Source organism: Somniosus microcephalus, unplaced genomic scaffold, assembly GCF_052327205.1.
Source record: "Somniosus microcephalus isolate GS21.2 unplaced genomic scaffold, FLI_Smic_1.0 unresolved_chr5, whole genome shotgun sequence".
Taxonomy (NCBI): Eukaryota; Metazoa; Chordata; class Chondrichthyes; order Squaliformes; family Somniosidae; genus Somniosus; species Somniosus microcephalus.
Genome location: NW_028225183.1, coordinates 2,518,630 through 2,532,051, shown reverse-complemented (window position 1 = coordinate 2,532,051; position 13,422 = coordinate 2,518,630).

Here is a 13,422-nt window from a genome sequence, read left to right as displayed (position 1 = left end):
GCGCGTGCGCATCAAACTTACTTTTTTTACTCGTTTTCCCTGGGTCGAAAACCTACAGGATTTAAAAATGTAAAAAGTGGCATACGGCCTGCTTTTTTAAAGGTAAGTGATGAAAAATTATAATTAAACCTTTTTCCACAGGTTTATTATTTTTAAATACTTTAACGGAAGGTAAGTTTATATTTAGCTCCGTTAGAATATAAAATTACTTTTTTCAAAAATTTAAATTATTGTTTAAAATAGTTATTTCATGTAATTTATAGTTTATTTAAAAAATGAGATGTTTTTTAAAAATGTATTTGAATGTTTAGTGCTATTTTGGCGGCATAGTATTTATAAGTCTTGACAGTTCTTCCTGTCAGATTATGAATGAAGCATTACCTGCTCCGATTGGCTGCCCATGGCCCACGTGATCCCAGGGGATGCATCGAACTAACTGCGACCCTGGGATACGCAAGCCCTGCGCACTGGCTGCTGGACCAGGCCCAGGATCGGAATTCCATGGGGACCCGCAGCTCAACAGCCGGCACACAAGGTAAGTGCACATCGGGGGCTTGCACCCGCGGGAAGCCTCTGACCCGAATTTCTGGGCCATTAATATATCGTAGTCATTTGCAATGCAATTGAACATTGTAATGGAATATTGCTTTGCAATATAAACGTCATTTGCCATGCAATAGTATATTATGATGGAATATATCTTTGCTACATAATAGTCATTTGCAATGCAATAGCACATTGGAATGTAATAAGATTTTGCAATACAACTGTCATTTTAAAAGCAATAGGACATAGCAATGGAATATCACTTTGCAATATCATAGTAATTTGCAATGCAATAGATTACTGCAATGGAATATCGCTTTGCAATTTAACCGTCATTTGAAATGCAATAGAACATTGCAATGGTATATCTCTTTGCAATTTAAATGTCATTTGCAATGCAAAAGCATATTGCAATGGAATATCACTTAGCAATGTAATAATCATTTGAAAAGCAATGGCACAATGCAATGGAATATTAATTTTGAATATAAAGTCATTTGTAGTGCAGTAGAACATTGCAATGGAATATCATTTTGCAATATAACAGTCATTAGCAATGGAATAGGACATTACAATGGAATACAACTTAATATATCGTAGTCATTTGCAATGCAGTAGCATATTGCAATGGAATATCACTTAGCAATATAATTGTCACTTAAAATGCAATAGCACATTGCAATGGAATATCATTTTGGAATAATATAGTCATTTGCAATGCAATAGAACATTGCAATGGAATATCATTTTGAAGTGTAGCAGTCATTAGCAATGAAATAGCACATTACAATGGAATACCACTTAAAAATATCGTAGTCATTTGTAATGCAATGGAACATAGCAGTGGAATATCACTTTGCAACATAATAGTCATTTGCAGTGCAAGAGAACATTACAATGCAATATCGATTTTTCAATAAAATCAGCATTGCAATTCAACAGCACATTGTAATGGAATATCACTTAGCAATATAATAGTCATTTGCAGTGCAATAGAACATTGCTATGGGATATCATTTTGCAATATAACAGTCATCAGCAATGCAATAGGACATTAGAATGGAATACCACTTAATAATACCGTAGTCATTTGTAATGAAATAGAGCATTGCGATGGAATATCAATTTGCAATATAATATTCATTTGCAGTGCAATAGGACATGGCAATGGAATGCCAATTAATAATATCGCAGTCATTTGCAATGCAATAGAAAATTTTAGTGGAATATCATTTTTCAATATAACAGTCATTAGCATTGCAATAGGACATCAGAATGGAATAGCACTAAACAATATCGTAGTAATTTGCAATGAAATATATAGCATTGCGATGAAATATCGGTGGCGTCGTGGTTATGTCACTAGATTTGGAAGCTATGAAACTCGATCAAATGCTTTGAGGCATATGGGTTCAAATCCCACCACGGCAGCTGGAGGAATTTAAATTTAATTCTGGAATTAAAATGTTAGACTTAGTAATGGCGACCATGATACCATTGTCGATTGTTGCAAAAACCCATCTGGTTCAGTAATGTCCTTTAGGGAAGGAAATCTGCCGTCCTTACCTGGTCTGGCCCACATGTGACTCCACACCCACAGCAATGTGGTTGACTCTTAATGCCCTCTGAAATGGCCTAGCAAGCCACTCAGCTGCAAACAACTGCTACAAAAAAGAATAAGAATAAAACCGTTTGGACCACCCGGCATCGACTTCGGCACCGGAAACGACAATAACAACGGCAAACCCAGCCCTGTCGACCCTGCAAAGTCCTCCTTACCAACATCTGGGGGCTTGTGCCAAAATTGGGAGAGCTGTCCCACAGACTAGTCAAGCAACAGCCTGACATAGTCATAATTACCGAATTTTACCTTAAAACCAATGTCCCAGACACCACCATCACCATCGCTGGGTATGCCCTGTCCCACTGGCAGGACAGACCCGCCAGAGGTGGTGGCACAGTGGTATACAGTCGGGAGGGAGTAGCCCTGGGAGACCGCAACATTGACTCAGGACCCCATGTGGTCTCATGGCATCAATTCAAACATGGGCAAGGAAACCTCCTGCTAATTACCACCTAACACCCTCCCTCAGCTGATGAATCAGTACTCCTTCATGTTGAAAACCAATTGGAAGAAGGTCTGAGAGTGGCAAGGCCCAAAATATCCTCTGGGTGGGGGACTTCAAAGTCCATCACCAAGAGTGGCTCGGTAGCACCTCAACTGACTGAGCTGGCCGAATCCTAACGGATATAGCTGCCAGACTGGGTCTGCGACAGGTGGTGAGGGAACCAACAAGAGGGAAAAAGCTACTTGAACTCGTCCTCACCAATCAACCATGTTGCAGATGCATCTGTCCATGACAACATTGGTGGAAGTGACCACCGCACACTCCTTGTGGAGACGAAGCCCCGTCATCATGTTGAAGATACCCTCCACCGTGTTGTGTGGCACTACCACCGTGCTAAATGGGACAGATTTCGAACAGATCCGGCAACTCAAAACTGGGCATCCATGAGGCGCTGTTGGCCAGCAGCAGAATTGTAGTCAACCACAATCTGTAACCTCATGGCCCGGAATATCCCTCACTCTACCATTACCATCAAGCCGGGAGATCAACCCTGGTTTAACGAAGAGTGCAGGAGAGCATGCCGGGAAAATCACCAGGCACACCGAAAAATGAGGTTGCAACCTGGTGAGGCTACAACACTGGACTACCTGCATGCCCAACAACAGAAGCAACATGCGATAGAAAGAGCTAAGCGATCTCACAACCTTCGGAACAAGTCAAAGCTCCACAGTCTTACCACATCCAGTCGTGAGTGGTGGTGGACAATTAAACAGTTAACAGGAGGAGGAGGCTCCAAAAATATCCCCATCCTCAATGATGGTGGAGCACAGCACGTGAGTGCAAAAGACACGGCTGAAGCATTTGCAACTCTCTTCAGCCAGAAGTGCTGAGTGGATGATCCAACTCGGCCTCCTACTTAGGTCCCCAGCATCACAGATGCCAGTCTTCAGCCCATTCAATCCACTCCACGGGATATCAAGAAACGGCTGAAGACACTGGACACTGCAAAGGCTATGGGACCTGACAACATTCCGGCAATAGTACTGAAGACTTGTGCTCCAGAACTAGCTGCGCCCCTAGCCAATCTGTTCCAGTACAGCTACAACACTGGCATCTCCCCGGCAATGTGGAAAATTGCCCAAGTATGTCCTGTCTACAAAAAGCAGGTCAAATCCGACCCGGCCAATTATCATCCCATCAGTCTACTCTCAATCATCAGCAAAGTGATGGAAGGTGTCGTCGAAAGTGCTATCAAGCGGCACTTACTCAGCAATAAACTGCTAACTGACGCCCAGTTTGGGTTCCGCCAGGGCCACTCAGCTCCTGACCTCATTACAGCCTTGGTCCAAACATGGACAAAAGAGCTGAACTCAAGAGGTAAGATGAGAGTGACTGCCCTTGACATCAAGGCAGCATTTGATCAAGTGTAGCATCAAGGAGCCCTAGCTAAACTGAAGTCAATGGGAATCATGGGGAAAACTCTCCATTGGTTGGAATCATACCTAGCACAAAGGAAGTTGGCTATGGTTGTTGGAGGTCATTCATCTCAATCACATGACATCACAGCAGGAGTTCCTCGGGGCAGTGTCCTAGGCCCAACCAACTTCAGCTTTTTCATTAATGACCTTCCCTCCATCATAAGGTCAGAAGTGGGGATGTTCGCTGATGATTGCACACTGTTCAGCACCATTCGAGACTCGTCAGATACTGATGCAGTCCGTGTCCATATGCAGCAAGACCTGGACAAAATTCAGACTTGGGCTGACAAGTGGCAAGTAACATTCGCACCACACAAGTGCCAGGCAATGACCATCTCCCCTTGACATTCAATGGCATTACCATTGCTGAATCCCCCCCTATCAACATCCTGGGGGTTACCATTGATCAGAAGCTGAACTGGACCAGCCATATAAATACTGTGGCTGCAAGAGCAGGCTAGAGGCTGGGAATTCTGCGTCGATGTCTCACCTTCTGACTCCCCAAAGCCTTTCCACCATCTGCAAGGCACAAGTCAGGAGTGTGATGGAATACTCTCCACTTGCCTGGATGAGTGCAGCTCCAACAACACTCAAGAAGCTCGACACCATTCAGGATAAAGCAGCCCGCTTGATTGGCACTCCATCCACCACCTTCAAAATTCATCCCCTCCACCACCGGTGCACTGTGGCTGCAGTGTGTACCATCTACAAGATGCACTGCAGCAACACGCCAAAGCTCCTTCAACAGCACCTTCCAAACCCGCGACCTCTACCACTTAGAAGGACAAGGGCAGCAGACACATGGAAAGATCACCACCTACAAGCTCCCCTCCAAGCCACACACCATCCTGACTTGGACCTGTATCACCGTTCCTTCACTGTCGCTGGGCAAAATCCTGGAACTCCCTTCCTAACAGCATTGTGGTTGTACCTACACCATAAGGACTGCAGCTGTTCAAGAAGGCGGCTCACCACCATCTTCTCAAGGGCAATTAGGGATTGGCACTAAATGCAGGCCTCGCCGGCCAGCGACGCCCACATCCCATCAATGGAATAAATAAAAAAAAGGGTAAACAGCCTGTCAGCATCCGCACAGTCAAGCCCTGAAAGAATATATATGTTCTTCCTTCGTACAGTCTGCTGATTTCATGTCACCACAGAAAACAATGTTTAACTGGATGGACAAGCTGCCACAGATTTCTTCTCCTCCCACATTCTCTGACACGCACGCGGCCGTATAAAGGGACAAAAGCAGCACACGAGAGAAAAGGCGATTAGACTCCCGTCCGTAGTGTCTAATTGCCTCAATTTGGCCGAACGCCATATGAAGCAGCAATTTGAATCAAACATTGCACTTCATTTCAGTCTCAAAACGTTAAGCGATCACACACTGAAAACCGCACGCAAAAGGAAAAGGACAAGGCCCGTGACAGTCACTAAAGTGCATTCAAACAGAGCAACCAAATCAGCTCGCTTCAAAGATTTTGTGATTAGAAATTCATACCTCTAGAATTTGGCTGAAAAGAAGAGATTGCAGGGGCTGCTCGCTTCTCGGCCGCAGCGCCGGCGATAGGAACAAATCATCCGCTCAAAACCGAGTCCTTCAACCTGCTGGAGCTGACGCTAACCGAGCGCTCAATCCTCAGGACCTGATTGGACACATTCAAATGGGGGCGTTCTTGCGCCGCTGTATGTGATTGGTTGGTTGTTGCCACGTGATCAGGGTGCGGAGCGATGCAAGGAAGCTGAAGTTGTCTGGCAATTGTTATTGTTTCAAGGTTTCCGTTCTAATCCATGTAAGTGTAAAACTGAGGAAAGTATACAAAAGTGTTTTCAGAATGGATTATCTACTGTGGCCGTTATTCCTGCTGGATTTTCATGGCAAGAAATCTGCACTTGGAATATTGGTATAAGGGAAGTAGAATATCCAGGCTGCCTGGCAGAAGACGGATCGATGAAGCGATTGTTCCCATTGGAAGCAGGAAGGCAGCAGCAGCATGCTCACCACTGTTCCTTTCACGGAATCAAAGACTCCATTTTTATACAATAGATATATTTGTAAAAAGTAAAACCTGGTCACGTCTCTGGATGGGCTCGAGCCACCAATCTTTTAATTAACGGCCGAACGCACTGGCTTATTGCGCAACAGAGACAGATCAAAAGCGCTTTGCAATTGGAATTGGAATTACTTCACAGGAACCCAAGTGCTTATGTAACAGAGCATTCACAGCAGAGGCACCGATTTTGCAGCAAATGAGAAGGTGCTTGGGTCCAATCGACTATCGGGGTAGTCGAGGCCGAGTGGTTAATGCGATGGATTTAAAATCCATTGGGGTTTCCCTCTGCAGATTCGAATCCTGCCGACTACGGAAATGAGGACCTCTTCCCAAGTGACCCGTTTTTACTGCATTTTAACCGCTGCCTTTCGGTTCCTGAGACACATTCAAAGCTACAATCAAACAACGATTCAAGCAGAAAGTTAAACAAGCACTTCACCCCATTATTACATAAAGGCATCATGAGAGGCCTGGGCCACAAGAGAAATACTACATTGTTTAATTCTCTTGAAACCGTGAAAGCAATTTTAACCGTCGAAAATATTTATTTTGCAACCCATTGAAGAAAATGCACGTCGTCCGCGCAGCCAATATCCAGTTCATCCTACTACCTACTGCGATGATTATTAATGAACTAAGCCAGACCAACCACAGTTCTCAACCCCGCCGGCCAAAATCGGTTCTTTACAACATAAGAAAGAGGAGCAGGATTTGGCCATGCGGCACTCGATCCTGCTCCGCCATTCAATAAGATCATGGCTGATCCTCTACCTCAACTGAAAATTACCGACCTAGCCCCATATACCTTGATTTCCGTAATGAAAAATCCATCTCTGTTAGGAATGTACTCAGACTTCCACAGCCCACTGCGGTAAAAGATTCCAAAGACACTCAACCCTTAGAATGAAGCAATTTCTCCTCCTCTCAATCCTAAATGGCTGGCCCCTTATTCTGAAACTTTGACCCCTAGTTCAGGACTCCACAGCAAGGGTAAACAACCTCTAAGCATCGGCTAAGTCAAGCCTGGAAATAATTTACATGTTCTTCCTTCGTCGAGTCTGCTGATTTCATTTCACCACAGAAAACAATGTTTAACTGGATGGACAACCAGCAGGAAATACAATGCAGCCGCAGATCTTTTCTCCAACCACATTCCCTGACACGCACGCGGCCCTGTAAAGAGCAAAAGCAGCACACCAGAGGAAACGCGATTTAAATCCCGTTCGTAGTGTCGAATTGCCTTCATTTGACCAAACGCCATATGGAGCAACAATTTGAATCAGACATTGCATTAAATTTCAGTTTCAAAACGTTAAGCGATCACACAATGCAAACCGTACGCAAAAAGAAAAGCACAAGGCCGGTGCGAGTCACTAAAACACATTCAAATACAGCAGCCAAATCAGTTGTCAAAGATTTTGTGATTACAAATTCATACCTCTAGCATTTGGCTGAAAACAAGAGATTGCAGGGGCTGCTCGCTTCTCGGTCGCGGCCCCAGCGACAGGAAGAAGTCATCCGCTCACAACCGAGTCCTCCAACGTACTGGAGCTGATTGTGACGGAGCAGCTCAATCCTCATGCCCTGATTGGACACACTCAAATGGGGGTGTTCTCTCGCCACTGTAAGAGATTGAATGGTTGTTGACACATGATCAGGGTGTGGGGCGATGCAAGGAAGCTGAAGTTGCCTGGCAATTGTTATTGCTTCAAGCTTTCCATTCTTGTCCATGTAAGTGTAAAACTGTGGAAAGTGTATAAAAGTGTTTTCAGAATGGATGATCTACTGTGGCCGAATTTCCAACTTGATTTTCATGGCAAGAACGCTGCACTTGGAATATTGGTGTAACCGAAGTAGAATATCCAGTCTGCCTGGCAGAAGACTGATCGCTGAAGCGATTGTTCCCATTGGAAGCAGGAAGGCAGCAGCAGTATGCTCACCACTGTCCATTTCACGGAATCAAAGACTCCATTTTTCTACAATAGATATGTTTGCAAAAATTAAAATACGCTTTCGTTCCTGGGTGGGCTCGAACCACCAACCTTCCTAGTTAACAGGCGAACAGCGCTGGCACCATTGCGCCACAGGGACAGACGAAAAATTCTTTGCAATTGGAATTATTCCACAGCCTCCCAAGTGATTATATGGCAGAGCGCTCACAGCAGAGGCACCTATTTTGCAGCAAATGAGAAGCTGCGTGGGTCCAATCCACCGTCAGCGTTCTCATGCCCGAGTGGTTAAGCCGATGAACTAAAAATCCAGCTGGGGTTTCCCCGCGCAGGTTCAAATTCTGCCGACTACGGCACCGTGGACGTCGTCCCAAATGATCCGTGTTTACTTAATTCTGTGCCGAGATTCAAAGCTATAATCAAACAACAATTCCAGCAGAAAGTATGACAAGCACATCACGGCATCAATAGAGACCTCGGCCGCAGGCGAATACTATGTTGTTTAATGCTCTTGAAACCGTGAAAGCAATTTTAACCATCGAAAATATTTATTTTGCAACCCATTGAAGAAAATGCACGTCGTCCGCGCAGCCATCTTCCAGTTGAAGCTGCTTCCTACTGCGATGTTTATTTAATGAACTAAGCCAGACGAGCCACTGTTCTCAACCCCGCCGGCCAAGATCGGTATATTAGATCATAAGAAATAGGAGCAGGATTTGGCCATGCGGCACTCGATCCTGCTCCGCCATTCAATAAGATCATGGCTGATCCTCTACCTCAACTGAAAATTACCGACCTAGTCCCATATAGAATGATTTCCGTAATGTAAAAATCCATCTAGGTTAGGAATGTACTCTACGAATGAACAGCCACAGCTCTCTGCTGTAGAGAATCCCAAAGATACACAATCATTAAAATTAAGCAATTTCTCCTCAACTCAATCCTAAATGGCCGGCCCCTTATTCTGAAACTTTGTCCCCTAGATCAGGACTCCACAGCCAGGGTAAATAGCGTCTCAGCATCCGCTCAGTCAAGCACTGAAAGAATTAATATGTTCTTCCTTCGAACAGTTTGCTGATTTCATTTCACCACAGAAAACAATGTTTAAGTGGATGGAGAACCAGCAGGAAATAGAATGCAGCCTCAGATTTATTCTCCAACCACATTCTCTGACACACACGCGGCCGTATAAAGGGACAAAAGCAGCACATGAGAGAAAAGGCGAGTTGAATCCAGTTCCTGGTGTCGAATTGCCTCAATTTTGCCGAACGCCATATGAAGCAGCAATTTGAATCAGGCATTGCACTTCGTTTCAGTCTCAAAACGTTAAGCGATCACACACTGCAAACCGCACGCAAAAAGAAAAGCACAAGGCCCGTGAGAGTCACTAAACCGCATTCGAACGTAGCAACCAAATCAGCTCGCTTCAAAGATTTTGTGATTAGAAATTCATACTTCTAGAATTCGGCTGAAAACAAGAGATTGCAGGGGCTGCTCGCTTCTCGGCCGCAGCGCCAGTGACAGGAACAAGTCATCTGCTCACAACCGAGTCCTCCAACCTACTGGAGCTGATTGTGACGGAGCACGTCAATCTTCAGGCCCTGATTGGACACATTCAAATGGGGAGTTCTCGAGCCGCTGTATGTGATTGGTTGGTTGTTGTCACGTGATCAGGGTGTGGAGCGATGCAAGGGAGCTGAAGTTGTCTGGCAATTGTTATTGTTTCAAGCTTTCCGTTCTAATCCATGTAAGTGTATAACTGAGGAAAGTATAGAAAAGTGTTTTCAGAATGGATTATCTACTGTGGCCGATTTTCCTGCTGGATTTTCATGGCAAGAACTCTGCACTTGGAATATTGGTGTAAGGGAAGTAGAAAATCCAGGCTGCCTGGCAGAAGACTGATCGATGAAGCCATTGTTCCCATTGGAAGCAGGAAGGCAGCAGCAGTTTGCTCACCACTGTTCTTTTCACGGAATCAAAGACTCCATTTATATACAATAGATAGATATGTTTGCAAAAAGTAAAACCTGGTTACGTCTCTGGATGGGCTCGAGCCACCAACCTTTCAATTAACAGCCGAATGCGCTGGCCTATTGCGCCACAGGGACAGCTAAAAAAAACTTTTGCAATTGGAATTATTCCACAGGAACCCAAGTGATTATGTAACAGAGCGTTCACAGCAGAGGCACCGATTTTGCAGCAAAGGTGAAGGTGCGTGGGTCCAAATGCCTAACGCGGTAGTCGTGGCCGAGTGGTTAAGACGATGGACTTGTTAAATCCATTGGTGCTTCCCCGCGGAGATTCGATTCCGTTCGACATATGGAAATGAGAACGTCGTCCCAAATGACCCGTTTTTACTGCAATTTAACCGCTGCCTTTCGGTTCCTGAGACACAATCAAATCTACAATCAAACAAAGATTCAAGCAGAAAGTAAAACAAGCACTTCACCCCATTATTACATCACGGCATCACGAGAGGCCTAGACCACAGGTGAAATACTACATTGTTTAATGCTCTTGAAACCGTGATAGCAATTTTAACCGTCGAAAATATTTATTTGGTAACCCATTGAAGAAAATGCATGTCGTCCGAGCAGCCATTTTCCAGTTTATGCTACTTCCTACTGCGATGCTTATTAATGAACTAAGCCAGACCGGCCACAGTTCTCAACCCCGCCGGCCAAGATCGGTACATTAGATCAAAAGAAATAGGAGCAGGATTTGGCCATGCGGCCATCGATCCTGCTCCGCCTTTCAATAAGATCATAGCTGATCCTCTACCTCAACTGAAAATTACCTACCGAACCCCATATACCTTGATTTCCGTAATGTACAAATCCATCTCGGTTATGAATGTACTCAACGACTGAAAAGCCATAGCCTTCTGCGGTGGAAAATTCAAAAGATACACAACTCTTAGAATGAAGCAAATTCTCCTCATCTCAATCCTAACCGGCCGGCCCCTTATTCTGAAACGTTGACCCCTAGTTCAGGACTCCACAGCCAGGGTACACAATCTCTCAGCATCCGCCCAGTCAAGCACTGAAATAATTTAACTGTTCTACCTTCGTACAATCTGCTGATTTCTTTTCACCACAGCAAACAATGTTTAACTGGATGGACAAGCAGCAGGAAATAGAATGCAGCCGCAGATTTATTCTCGCCCCAGATTCTCTGACAGGCACGTGGCCGTATAAAGGGACAAAAGCAGCACACGAGAGAAAAGGCAATTTGAATCCCATTCGTAGTGTCGAATTGCCTCAATTTGGCCGAACGCCATATGAAGCAACAATTTGAATCAGACATTGCACTTCATTTCAGTCTCAAAACGTTAACCGATCACACACTGCAAAAAGGAAAGCACAAGGCCCGTGCGAGTCACTAAACCGCATTCAAACGCAGCAACCAAATCAGCTCGCGTCAAAGATTTTGTGATTGGAAATTCATACCTCTAGCGTTTGGCTTAAAACAAGACATTGCAGGGGCTGCTCGCTTCTCGGCCGCGGCGCCAGCGACAGGAACAAGTCAACCGCTCACAACCGAGTCCTCCAACGTACTGGAGCTGATTGTGACGGAGCAGCTCATTCCTCAGGCCCTGAATGGACACATTCAAATGGGGGCGTTCTCCCGCCGCTGTTTTTGATTGAATGGGTATTGTCACGTGATCAGGGTGCGGGGCGATGCAAGGAAGCTGAAGTTGTCTGGCAATTGCTATTGCTTCAAGCTTTCCGTTCTTATCCAGGTAAGTGTAAAACTGAGGAAAGTGTAGAAAAAGTTTTTCAGAATGGATTATCTACTGTGGCCGATTTTCCAACTTGATTTTCATGGCAAGAACGCTGCACTAGCAATATTGGTATAAGGGAAGTAGAATATCCAGGCTGCCTGGCAGAAGACTGATCGATGAAGCGATTGTTCCCATTCTAAGCAGGAAGGCAGCAGCAGCAAGCTCACCACTGTTCCTTTCACGGAATCAAAGATTCCATTTTTATACAATAGATATGTTTGCGAAAATTAAAGGCTGCTTACGTCTCTGGGTGAGCTCGAACCAACAACCTTTAAGTTAGCAGCCGAACGTGCTAGCCCATTCCGCCACAGAAACAGACGAGCAAAACTTTGCAATTGGAATTATTCCACAGGAACCCACTGATTGTATACCAGATCCTTCACAGCAGAGGCACCCATTTTGCAGCAAATGCGAAGCTGTGTGGCTCTAATCGATCGTCGGGGCTGTCGTGGCCGAGTGGTTCAGGCGATTGACTGCATACATCTGTTGGGACTTCTCCGCGCATGTTCGAATCCCGCCGACTTACTTTCTTACAGAAGCAAAGAAAGGGCCATGATGGGAGAGTTTGTGAGACTTTTCTTACATGGGTGGAGGTAAGGCCATGTGGGAGAGTTTGCGAGACTTACCATCTCACATGGGTCGAGGAAGGGCCATGTGGGAGAGTCTGCGAGACTTGCCCTCTCACATGGGCCAACCACAAATTAGACTGTGGCAGAGTGAAGTTAAGGACCCCCTCCGATCAGAAGTTTAATGGGCCGTTGAGCCAATAATAGCAGACTTATTACAAACCGGTATGGTGACAAAGACCAGCTCCCCGGTATAGCCAGTGCAGAAACCAGAAGGATCCCGGAGAATGATCATTGATTATACGGCTCTAAATCGGGTCACTCCCAAGCTCCATGCCTTAGTGGGGAATCCCGCCACTTTTTTATAACGGCCTCCACCCAGCCCTGTCCATATTCGGCGCTGGACATCCGAAACGGATTTAGGACATGTCCGTTGGCTCCATGGATCCCAAGAGTGTTTCACTTTCACTGTACGGTCCATTCAATATACATGGACCTGTTTGCCTCAGGGATTTCACAATGCCCCTACTATTTTTCACGAGAGCCTGGAAAAGGCTCTCCAGCCGGCATTGGCAGATACCCAAATGCAAGATCCTGCCTGTCTTCAATAAGTAGATGACATTCTCATTGGTAGACCCTCGCCCTCAGCGCCTCTGGACGCCCTGATACAATATAACAATAATACTTTATTTCAAATTAACCTATCCAGGCAATGAAAGTTATATTCAGGCAAGGATCAGAGAAGATCCCTTCTGTATAATTAGGTGTTGAGATGGGCTCTGTGTTCAGGATGAGTGTCATATGTGTTTCTATTCCATTAGTCTGAGAACGTGTGATTTGTAGGGCAAATATTCCCTATTATTCTCTGCTCTTATAATTATGCTAAATTTCAGGCTCAATGCGGCAGGAATAAGTCAGTTGAGAGAGAGCTAGCAGGAAGCTCAAAATGTGCCGCCTATCCTCAGAATTTTAA